Genomic DNA, 12449 nt, shown 5'->3' with positions numbered 1-12449 from the left:
CCTCCGACAGATTGCGGCTGATTAAAAGACACGTTTCGGGGAGGAATCTTCGCCATCTGTGGGGGCGACCGGGCGTCGAACCATTGGCAGGCTGAACGCCATGGAGATGACGTGCGTGCGGCGGAGCGAACGCCGATCACATGGCTTCACATCTGATTGGCTGAGGGATCAAATGCATCAGCGCCGCCGCCGCCACTAATGCCATCAGGCTGCAGGTTACATGTGTCTGGTCTCTACGGAGATCACCTGCAGAGAGGTCGGACGGCCTCCCTGCTAGCGTGCTAATGCTAATGCACCTCCATTTTGTGGGGTCCCGTTGGGGGGCTTACAGTCTCATAACAACAAGGTCTCGGTGTCTCTGTCCGACGGAGGAACGCTCCCTCCAGGGGAACCTGGCCGGGCCAGGGATACTTCTCCTACATTTAATTAAATCACTTTGTTATTCTTATCTGATTTTATCAGATTCTCGTCTCCAAGCCCGCCCAAGTAAATTGAGTTAAACATTCCTTGCATGCTTTTCTTACAGACATGGATGAATGTCTTCATTTCCCAAAATGCCTGAAGTTCATTTTGTGATTCCCTTTTCTCTCGACTTCCCGAAGTGATGAATTTGTCCTTTTGAGAAGCAATGAAATCCTGTTCATTCTTCCAGGGCCCATGTGGATAGCATTTGGGCCCCAGGCACCAACCTTGGCCCTCCCGGCGGTTTGATCCAGCTTGAGGTGAGATAAGCATCGCAAGTTTACATTTCTTTTTCCACCCCAAAACACTTCGAGCAACCGTCTGTCTGGAGGCATGTGATGTCTATCAAACTCCACGGAATGTGTTGTTCAACTGAAAAAGGCCCTTTCCCTCTCGGCTGCCGCTAAACCCAAAGCTGGCCCCTAATACTAAATATTTGCGGCCCAAAACAACATATTGTATCACTTGTATTGCCGTATTAGTAAACTTTGAAAAGTAAGCAAGCACTAGACGGAGACAAGAGACAGCACAAGTAACAAGAAACTGATTGGCTCAAATTGGTGCAAAAGCTTTCTCTGCATGCCCGACGGATAACGGGACTAATCGGAATCAGTTTAGACACCATGACCTTCACTCATTTCCTCCTGGATGGTCACCTTTCTCTGTGACTGTGGCACCAACTCTTTCCAGTCCAATTGTCTATAACATTGATAATAATTTCGATAAAACACCACTGAGATGTCCTCAAAGTGCTCCTGCCATCACAAATAAACCCCTGATCCACGAACACGCTGTCCCTGATCGCCTCAACACTAAGGTGAACAGCTGCCGTAGGTAAGCATCGGGCCTCTACAGTCGGCGCTCGCATTCAAGGATCTGTGTCTGTGATTTGGAGATAGTTCTGCAAAAGTGGAACTCAGTGATGTCTGGTGATCTTCATGACATGAAGACGATGTGTTTGTTCTCCACTGATCAACGACTCAAACGGAAAACGTAACAGGAACGCCGCAGCAGGACTTCAGCCTCCCAGACGCGTGGCCGATGCGTACACTTTCCGACACTTTCATCGCTGACTTTTGTCCTTTTGACCTGAAAACGTGTTTCATCCTACTGCTTTCCAATGTCGAGGCGCGACAGACAGTTGGACAGCACAGATCCATCCAACGGTTCCGCACGGAACAACCGGACAAACGGGTCCTGTAAAATATCTCTCTATCTCCGTGACGGATGGCCCTGTCATGTCGGCTCGCACGGGCAGGAGTGACAGAGGGGGGGGGGGGGGGGACGTGTGTATGGAGGGGGGGCTGTGGTGGATCTCTATTCCAGGCCTGGGATGGATGGGGAGGGGAGGGGGGGGGGGGTGTCTGGGGTCGATCCGTCTGTCCGTCCCATGGTGATGACATCAGCAGATGTCACCCCCTCCCCCCAGGGGAGAATGTCCTCGCTATGACGGATTTAAAACTAAACTGCTCTTTAAAAATAAACACATATGGACTGACAAGCACACACAAACACAGGAACACATGCACAGACACGCACATACAGACTACACGCGGCACACACACACAAAAACACATGCATATGTACAGAAATCAATGCTCGCACACGCACAGACACACACACACACACATTTTACCAACACATACACATTGATTGTCCCTCACATAGTGAAATTACCAGTGGTTTGAGAAGATATGTTGCTGATAGAGATAGTGTTGGCTACGGATGTTTTGTTTTACTTGTACATTTGAGCACCAGTCTTTGAGATTCTTTTCAGCTATGGTTTATATCTCAGACTGATTCATCCATAGCGTGTTTTACCTGACATGGGATGGATGTTAAACACGCACTCTATCACACACATGCACACCAGTTACCCCACTTAAATCCTTCCCATCCAACACCCAGTTGGCCGGGAACACCGCCTGCCTCCAACTGACAAAAAAACACATTTCACTCCATGATCACCCTCATGAACTGAAATAAGGTATTTCTAGTTCAGTTATTACTCTCCTGTCTGAATATTTCACCCTGGCAGTGTGGCTTCTGTGTTTGCCTAAGCGCTTTATAAATATTAAAAGATTCCTGAGTGAATGCTTGGTGATTCTTGGGTTAGCGGAGCGGTCTTGCTCTTGTTTTCCTCTCTACAAAGAAAAACGTAACATTCCCCGGATCGGTCCATTGAATAATATGTGGATATTTCTACAATATTAGCATAATACTGAAAACCATACGCCGTCGTTACAACAATTTGAGTTAAAACAATTCTCCCATTTTCCTTTATGGTTTTGTTAACTTATCCAACTCAACATGGCATCAACAACAGTAAACCAGTTTCCAGTGGGGCGATGTCTGTAAATGCTTAATGGGGAACAATATTTATCATCATTGTTAGTAAGGGACTGACAAGGAACTGTTTGAACAAGCTTGACAGCAAGCTAGTATCTGCCACCGGCCAATGAGCAATTTCAATGTCCACTCACTCAGAAATACACATACCATCAATGAAGGTTTGCTTATTTGAATTGTTTGCCCTCCCTTTTTTCCTTCTTTCCTAAGATCCAGCGTCTCTAACTGGTGTGAGCCTTTTGATGTAAAGACAGCTTGGCTTTGTTTCTATCATTTCTTTTTTTATTTCACCTCAAGCCTTGGGAGGTGGAAGCGATTCAGTCTGAAAGATCGGAATCTATCTAATAACTGTCCCCTACCGCAGTGTTGAAAGGAGAACTGAAATGATGTGTATAAACCTTGCGCATGTACATTGGGCATTGCAGTCAAATAATCGTTATTTTCATATCTGCTCCAGGAGAATGCTATAAAATACATACTTTGATTTGAACGATTATTTTACCCAGTACTAATCCGCTATTTTCTAATAACTGAATCTTAATAAACCAAACCACTTTATATGATGCTAGCTTTATGCGTGTGCCCATTCGTTACCTAGACCTACTACCCTCCAAACCATAGGAGGTAACACTGTTCTGTGTTCCTCCTCAAGGTTTCCTCCCTCTGGGTCTTGGGGACTTTGCGTCCTTTAAGAGTGCTTGGGTCGGGGTGTGCTGTATAAAGTGTGCCCATGAAGCCCTCTGAGACTGTAACTGTGATTGAGGGCTAAACACATAAAAATGACTTGACTTCTTTCACGGTTTTCGCCGAGGCACTTAAAATGAACAGGCTCGGTAATTATGGGATGTTGAGTTTCAGAGTAAACTGTGGAGGCCCAGCACAGGCCTTAGTCCATACTTTGCTAGCCAGACCATGACCCGTAAAACCTGACCCCTTCAATGGCTCGAGACACGGTCCCTGCTCTACAAGAGTTCAGGAACGCTCAACTCCCGTCCCAAGAGTGAGACAAACACAACCTGTCTCTTAAAAAAAAACCCTGTTCTTCAAACCCCTAGCCAACTTCATTATTATTCCACTGCACGCTAGCCCTCACCACAGCCAGGGTCTGAGGCACAGAGTGGATGCAGACAAAGAACTGGCAGGAATATCACCCGAGACCACAGCCAAGCCCCGATCACCTGGAGAAACCGCCGTTCTATCTGTTTTTCACCCGGAAAACTGATGCTGAGCCCTCATCCTGCGCTCTTTGAGTTGACCCTTATTTGAAAACAGCATTTCCTCCAGGAACTCAGTCGGTCATAAATCATTTTTTTGTGAGTGTTAATACACACCAATCTTGTGATTCCTCCTAGGTGTATTCCCAACTGCCATATTCTGTATCATGAAGGAAACCAGAAGAACGTCTTGGCTCCATCTTTAAGATTAAGTATTGGATAACAGGCGGGCAATTAAGATCCACGGGTGAAGATCTTTCCTGAAACCCCAATGTCTGCAGACTAAGCTATAGGTGTCTGCAGATTAAGGACTTTAGCGTAACACCAAAGTCGACCCACAGCAACAGCACCACCTCTAGGAAGTAACAGATACTGCAACTGCTGTGCACCTGAATGTTTTTATTATGGCAAGAAAAACTGTTATGATGTAGTCAGAGAGGCAATGTTGCCCCACTTTTCCACTTCAGAAGAAGTAACCAGAAATACATAGATCCTCACTGCTTAGCTAGCTCAGTAGTTGAGCTAGTGATTTCAAGCAATCCCTTGATTAACTGTTGCTACCAATTTTCCCTTGGAGGTGAATCAGCCGTTTCCATCTCTAATGTTAGTCACCATAACCGTCGCGAGCCAGCTCTCATCGTTTGCAGAACAAATACACCACAGCTGGATAAACCATGTCGGAGGGTTGTTTTGAGTGCAGATGTTGCAAGACTCATTTGGGTTAGGAGAGGAAGTCAGAAGGAAACAGATTCAAACATCTGGTCGTTACATCGCAACAAAGCAGGCATCAGAGCTGAAATGAAAGGGAAAGTCATGCGTTGTGAATGTGGCTGCGGCCGCAGCAAGGCATACCGGCATAAATGAAATCATCAGGCCGCTAATACCCGGATCTGAGATGAGCTCCAGTGGCCTGTCAGCGGGACCTTGTTAACGCAACCAACCAGAACCTCCTAGAACCAACCAGAACCCCTCTGGAGCAGCCAGCCTTTGATAGCAGAGCTGGAGCTGGATGGGAATCAACGGCTCTGTGATTGTGGTTTGGGTGAGGGGACGACGGCCCCCCCTGAGGACAAACAGTGAAGCTGTGTGTTGTGGGCACCGGGAAGGGGGTGACAAACACAAGAGCACATCAGGGGGATCGCTATTGACTGTTTAGTCTCGCAGCCGATGCTTTTATCCAAAGCGAAGCGACCTACAGTAAATCCAGATACAGGAGCAGATAGGGCTTAGGGTCTCTTACCAGAGACCCTAAGCACCCTTAGGATGCTTACCAGAGGACTGTGAACAATTCAAACCCAGACTCAAACCCAGAGCCTTTCCTTCTCCCCCCTCCCTCCCTCCCCCTCCTCTACAGTATATATTCCTTGTAATGGCCGATGCAGGGAAATCAATAGTCATCTCAGACACATGAACGCACGCCAAGGTGACCAGCGCCAGGGAGGAGGTGGAGGAGCCGGGAGGCTTCCAGCGGCTCGCGGGAACGCTTCCAGAGTCCCTGGAAGCCAGCGGAGAAAAACAAACGATGGAGAGAGAGAGAGAGAGAGAGAGAGAGGAAAGATGAGCTGCCAGGCGGGGGTGATGGCAAGTGGAGAGCCCAGACGAAGACGAATGGACGACCGGGTCGCGGTGGAGGGCCGGTGGGAGCCCTGGAGGGACGGGATCAGGGTTTATAAGAGCACCGTGAAGACCCGGTCAGAGCCGGCCCCTGGTGGGGGATTATCAACCGTGGTTCTGGCTGAGCAGAGAGGGCCGTTAGCTCACTATGACCAGTCTCCCACCTCCAAGGACTGAGACATGCGCTGGTGGTGTGTGTGTTGGTTAAAGTGAATGTAAAGGCATGTATGCATTAGCGGCGTGCATAAGTGAATGAGTGTGTGTGTGAAATGGATGTGTGCGTAAGTGAATGCCTGTGGATGTGTGTAGTGTGAGAATACGCGTGTGAATGTATACTATGAGTTAGTATATATGGTTGTGTGTGTGTATATGTGTGCATGCGTGCCTGAGTGTATGCATGTGTGTGTGACGGTGAGCTGCAAGAAGGGTTTCATTGTTCCAGAGACCACCAGACACACATTAGGGTCGGCTGCCGGCGAACCCTGCAGCCTGTAGGCAACCAAACACCAACACAACACGAGCTGTGTGTGCGTGTGTGTGTGTGTGTGTGTGTGTGTGTGTGTGTTTGGGTGTGTCAAAAAAGTAGATTGCTGTGATTAGTTAACATACTTGTTTGTTAACAAAAAAATGATACACTCTTTACCACATCTCTTTTCAAAATCAACAGAAAGGGTAAAGGTTCTTTGAAATGGCAGTTTCACTCCTACTCTTAAAGCTCAACAATAAAATAAAAAATGATCTTCATTTCCCCACAGTGGCACAGTGCAGAACAGAAACAACCAGTTCTACGCTGGTCTGGTTTGAATGGACGGAAGCTCGTACAGCTCAGGACCCTCCTGTCAGAGGAAGTTGTGACATCACAACCACGCAGCCAGACAATAGGCCCCTGGCCTTCGCTCACAATATCCACATTGAGGCCGGAAACCTCCACTTCTGCCAGCTCCTCCACCCCTCCTCTGCCTATTGCTCTGAGCGCTCTTATCCAAGGCCACACCCACCTCCTCCTCCTTCTCCTCCACCATTTCCACCACCTCGTCTGCCCCTCCTCCTCTTTCTCCACCTCCTCCTCCACCCACTAGACCACAATTTCCCTTAAACGTCCTCCCCCTCCACCTCCTCAATACTATGCCTCTACTATGATTCTATTCATGTGCATCTCCCCTCATTACCCCTGTCCTCTGGGTATCCTCCTAGCGCTGGTTAACTCCTACTGGTCTCCCAGCCCTCCCAGCACTGATCTCCTAGCCCTGCTGGCTTTGGTTTCCTAGCCGCTCTGATCTCCTAGCCTCCTTCCTCTTTTCTCCTAGCCTCCTACATTGGTCATCTGCAAGCTCTAGTATCCTAGCCTCCTAGCCCTTGTCTCCTAGCCTCCTAGCTCTTGTATCCTTTCCCTCCTAGCTGTGGTCTCCCTTCCGTGGGTAAGCTCACTTTAAATTTAATCAGTTCTGCAGTATGTACTCATACACAACATAAAAACTAAATCTGCTACAACTCATGTGTGTTTGTTTGTGTGTTTGGCTTTGTGTTTGTGTGTTTGGTTTTGTGTTTGTGTGTGTGTGTGTGTGTGTGTGTGTGTGTGTGTGTGTGTGTGTGTGTGTGTGTGTGTGTGTGTGCCTGCGTCTGTGTCTATTTAGCTCAGTGCTAATTTGCGGAATGGAGAGGACATTCCAGACTCTGAGCAGTTTGGCACTGAGGGACAAAATGGCCTCCAGTCTCCTGCAAGACGGCCGATGCAGAAACCAAAGAAGGTAACAGAAAATGGAGGACGGCTAGTGTTTATCAGGTGGCTACAGAGTGAGGAACAGCAGCTGAACCCAATGCATGCGCTAGGAAGAGTGGCCCCCTTGATAGGTTTCAACTTCAATGTCTTGTGTGTGTGTGTGTGTGTGTGTGTGTGTGTGTGTGTGTGTGTGTGTGTGTGTGTGTGTGTGTGTGTGTCTGAATTGTGCATATGCGTATTTATATGTGATTGTGTGTATGTGGTTGTATGTATTTGTGTGTGTCCGTAACTGAGTGGTATTCTTGTATGTGTGTTTGTGTCTGTCTACGTGTTTGTGTGTGTGTGTGCACGCGCACACAGAGTGACGACCCATGTGAAATGACTCACGGTAAATAGTGGACACCGCACACACAAACACACATACAAACACACACACACACACAAATATATATATATATACACAGGACTGGAAAAGTGTGCGCACAGGCCCAGCGAGCTGATTGGTGTCTGATGAGGAGCAAATGTAGTGATGTCATGCGGTCATGGCACTGGAAGCACGGAATAATCCGGAATATTCCAGAGCTGCATGCGACTGGAACGCACATGTGCGTGCCCAGGAACACCGACGCAATTTTACAGAATTCCAGAAGGGAATTCTATACCTCTATATATAGAATCACAAATACACATACAGATACATTTATAAAGCTACAGACATCCAAACACCCATATACTATCTATTACTGTTTAGTCCCTTCACTGTTGTTTTTTTCCGAGAAGACCAATGGTCATTTTACACTGTAAGACTCCAGGCACAAAGACAGGTATTCATATCAACTGTTGAAACTTCCGAAACTTCCGACACATTGCTATAAGTAGCAATGTGTGTTGTCTGTGCTGTGGGGAAGTGGGAAAAGTTCAAAGGTCACATCAACTAAAGTGTAGCCCCATTGTTCTCTTTCTTTCCCACAATGCATCAGCAGGTACACTTCCAGCTGTCGTGTGGTGGAATATTAAATGCCAAACCACAGACTGAGAGAGAGAGAGGAACAGGTGAAACCCAGGGCGGCCATTAACACCAGAGCCTGCGGCAGCCGTTGGACCACCACAATAAAAGTCCCATAATACCAGGTGTACAACCCTCCTAACCAAACTTATCCCAGCTCAACAAAAGGGTAGTGAGAGAAATAGTGAGGGGGTGGCAAAGAGCGAGACAGAGAGAGGGAGAGAGAGAAAAGTAGAAAGCAGGAGTATCTTAAGGGTGACAGAGGAAGAAAGTGAGAGAAAGAGGAAGAGAAAGAGAAAGAGAGTGAAAGTGAGAGTGAGAGTGAGGGTGAGAGCATCATTAAAAAACCGGGACCAATTAAAACAGAAGCAGTTGGACCGCCACAATAAAAGACCCTCAGACAAGTTGTACGCCATTCCATCACCTCAAACCAACCCAGAGCCAAACCGTCCCTCATTACAAGCCCGGAGTGCACACACACACACACACACACACACACACACACACACACACACACACACACTCACACCCACACACCCACACACCCTGCCACCAAGGCATATTTTCCACCACACCCCGTCTGTCCAGCGTTCACTAGGCTTTGAACGACTTCACAGAGTCAATGTATTCACTCAGAGGAACCAAATGGCACGCGCTGGCGGGCCCAGCGGGGCTGTGTGTTAAACTCCCCGAGTGAGGGCGCGCCAGGCGGTGATCACACATGAGTTATGGGAGAGAAACCTCCACAACTCCCCTTCCCTTTTACCCATGAGCCTCTATTGCAGGACCTCTTGGCTGGTTGTTCCCACTACTCCGAATGCATGTCATGCTGGTGAGCATCTTTGTGTTAACTCGAATTTCCGTACATTGGGAAGGAGGGAGGGAGAGAGAGAGAGAGAGTGAGATGAAGGAAGGAAGGAGGGAGGGGGAGAGGAAGCTGAGAAAGAGGGAGGAAGGACGTTTAGAAATAGAGAGAGGAGACAGAGGGAGAGTTGGAGACAGGAGTGACGGAGTGATGGAGGGAGTGAGGGAGGCAGGGAGGGAGGGAGGCAGGGAGGGAGGGAGGGAGGGAGGGAGGGGGGAGAGGAGAGGAGACAGTAGGTAATGAGTATGTCCAGACAGTGTTAAAACAGCACAGGATATTCCCAACCAACACTTATCTACAAACATTTGGTTGCAACATTGCAGCTTTCAGGATAACTTTGGATTGTTTTTCATTTGGGATGAAAAAAAGACTTTGGTCACAGAGTTCAGCCCTTTCTAGCAAGTATATAAGCACAAACGTTATCGTGTTTTTTTTTTTTACCCTCGCTAAGCTAGTGAGTTAGCACGCTAGCACTAGTAGCGCGTCACCTGTCACAACCGCCTGGCCTCCGGAAGCGTTGGGGAATTTCCTTCCTTTCGACAAAGTCCTTGTCGTGTTTGAATGCCCATCACCACCACAGCTGCTTCCCCCCACAGAACCAATGGACGCTAGCGTCTACTTGGTGTCTGCGAGCCGCTCCTCGACTAGCGGACAACGCACATGGCCCACGGTGCTATAAGTAGCCCCGCCGACTGAATGATGGATGAACGTTTGATTCGCCGTCTCATCCCTCCAACGACCGCCGAGGGGCCAGACGTTCATTCACCGCCGGACATGAAACACGATGCTTTCGTATAAATATCGGATATCATGAGGCCGTATATCCTGGCTCATCAAGATGTTACGAGGGCGGTGGGGGGGGGGGCTTCGTTTAGCAGGTGAAAGCTAAGGCGCTAGTTTTGTTAGCGTCCTTTGCAGACGATGGGTGATGGTGGTAACACTGTGGTTTGGAGTGAACAGATGACCACAACACTGGCCTTGCCGCAACGCAACCTCCCCCCCCCCCCCCGTAGACCCCCATGGGAGAGGTCTGACGGTGCGGAGGGGGTGTGGGGGATTCGAAGCAAACAGCTGGGTTTCAGGAAGCTGTTCCATCTAAAGCCTAATAAAGATTTCCAATGTGTTCCGAGTAATCGCTTATTCAAAATGAAGGCCAGTAACAACCACATCATTGTAGATTGTCGATATTATTATTGGTTGCTTCTGGCGGAGTAGTCTACGACTAGGCCCTAGACTAACCTGCTATCCGGGCCTCAAAGGTAGCCTAGTAAGCAAAGCGCCGCAAATATCTGTGTGATTGTAGACAAACTACAATCTCGTTGTGTTGTTACTAGCACTCATTTTGAATTTACGTATAATTTTGAAAACATTGGAAATCCTTGGAAAGTAATCCCCTCCAAATAACAGGAGCTAGGCTACTCTTACTCTGCAAGTCAACGGAAGCAGCTAACAGAACAAAAATAATAACGCTACTCATCTTCTGGACGCAACAAGATGAATTTTCGAATTAAACAACTCTGGGTAAGACAGGTAAACCCCGACCCACAGATACCTTGTAGTATCCCTTTTAGGTAGTACTTGATCCATAAGCCTATAACCTGTTATCTTAGTCCCTGAAATAATAAAAGAACGCGCACAGGACGTCCTTCACGACCGCACAGACTATTCATGGGTAACTATGACACATTCTCAGTGCTAACCTCGGACATCAAAGGACCGAGATTAAGAACTCTGAGATTTACCGCTGCAGGTCACCGTGATGTGCGCCCGGGGGGATAAACATGTCTACCTGCCGATCGCTAAACGGTGTTATCTGGTGTGAAACACAGATTCATTCCTGGCCCCCACCTCGCTGTGCCGGCGGACAGGAAGTGTGAACGTGAGTAAGCCGTGTTCCCACGCATTGACCGGCGCACCGCGACCTTCCTGCTTCCCCCAGTGATGGATGACAGGGGGCCGGGGGGCTGGGGGGGAGTGGACAGGGGGCTCCCCTCGCCCAGGCGTCGTGATCTGTCAAGGGGGTGGCATTTGACCCGGACTCTCGCGGATAACGCCCCACATGTTAAAGTGTTGTGTGACTCTACTACATGCGTGTTGGGTCGTACATGCAGCCCTAGAGACGTGTGGGTCCTCTACATACAGTCAATATGCGTGCGTTTGAATCTACACATTGTTTAAATGGTTCAGTTTGTGTCTAGAAACACTCATAATGTCTGTGTTTGCGTCTAAATACTGTTTAAATGTTTGTGTTTTGAGCCTACATCCAGTCAAAAAACGTGCTTTTACAGTCTACAGTCTACAGTCTACATGTCTGTTTGAGGCTACAGTTAACTTTACAAGTGTGTGTGTGTGTGTGTGTGTGTGTGGGTTTGAGTCTATAGTCTCCACGCGTGTGTGAGAGCAGTCGTGCCAAACAGGAATCCTCAGAGGCCCCGACACAGCAGGGAGGTCAAGGGGTCATCCCTGCGGTGTGACGCTCAACTCCGTCCTCCCCTAGGGGAGGATTAACTGTACGGCGCCTGCAGTTCCCGCCTGCCGCTGACAGGGGTTAGCCAGGCTACGCTGGGCTACGCTAGGCTAACTGGGTCAGCATTCCCCCAGTACTCGTTGTAAATCTCACTCCGAAACAGGAGAAAAAGATCCAAGATGGCTACCCAACTGTTCTCTGAAACGTAACATTTCATTGGACCTTCGACTTTATTTTCTGGTGGAATCAAATCTACATTAACCATGAGACTATCTGAACAATAATAAGTAAAGATGCCACACATAGATAATTATTATAAATCCATCAGACGGGCGTTCCCTCCTGAGCATGAATGAGATGTGAACGCGGGGGGGCATGGATTATGCATCAGTAAAATGTACTTCATTCTCGGTGAATTAGTGGGCAATTAATGTGTGTGGGTGGACAGTGTGTGATTGCATGTGTGTGTAAGTGTGTGTGTGTTTTCCTTCAATGCCTGTGTGTAGTGCTTGTGTGTGTGTGTGACTGTGGTTGTGGTGGGTTTACACATTGTAATTATTCCCTCCTAGCAGTAGAAAAAATAACAATTTGGGTTAAAACATGGAGGGGGGGAATTATGGTCTTGTAGGCGCCGGCCACAGTCTAGAATCATCTATCTATATATATATAGATCTACCGATCTGTCTATCTGTCAATTTGTCTGCCTGTCTCTCTTGCTTGTCTGTTTCTCTATATGCTTGTTCCTCTGACAA

The 12449-nt window shown here is 48.1% G+C and overlaps 1 protein-coding gene and 1 long non-coding RNA gene across 3 annotated transcripts in view; both read right to left on the bottom strand.

The window, feature by feature from the left end:
- Positions 1 to 12449, bottom strand: part of si:dkey-192l18.9 (F-box/LRR-repeat protein 7) — a 28106-nt gene that overhangs the window by 6323 nt on the left and 9334 nt on the right. The gene's annotated exons all lie outside the window — the stretch shown is intronic.
- LOC132452351 (uncharacterized) overlaps positions 11734 to 12449 on the bottom strand; it is a 3832-nt gene continuing 3116 nt past the window's right edge. The window contains exon 3 of the long non-coding RNA XR_009524298.1: positions 11734 to 12449. This exon is cut by the window's right edge and continues 707 nt beyond it. This is a non-coding gene — a long non-coding RNA (uncharacterized LOC132452351).

Source organism: Gadus macrocephalus, chromosome 23 (assembly GCF_031168955.1).
Source record: "Gadus macrocephalus chromosome 23, ASM3116895v1".
Lineage (NCBI taxonomy): Eukaryota > Metazoa > Chordata > Actinopteri > Gadiformes > Gadidae > Gadus > Gadus macrocephalus.
Note: the sequence above shows the minus strand (reverse complement) of the source record. Positions and strands in the feature narration are given on the sequence as shown.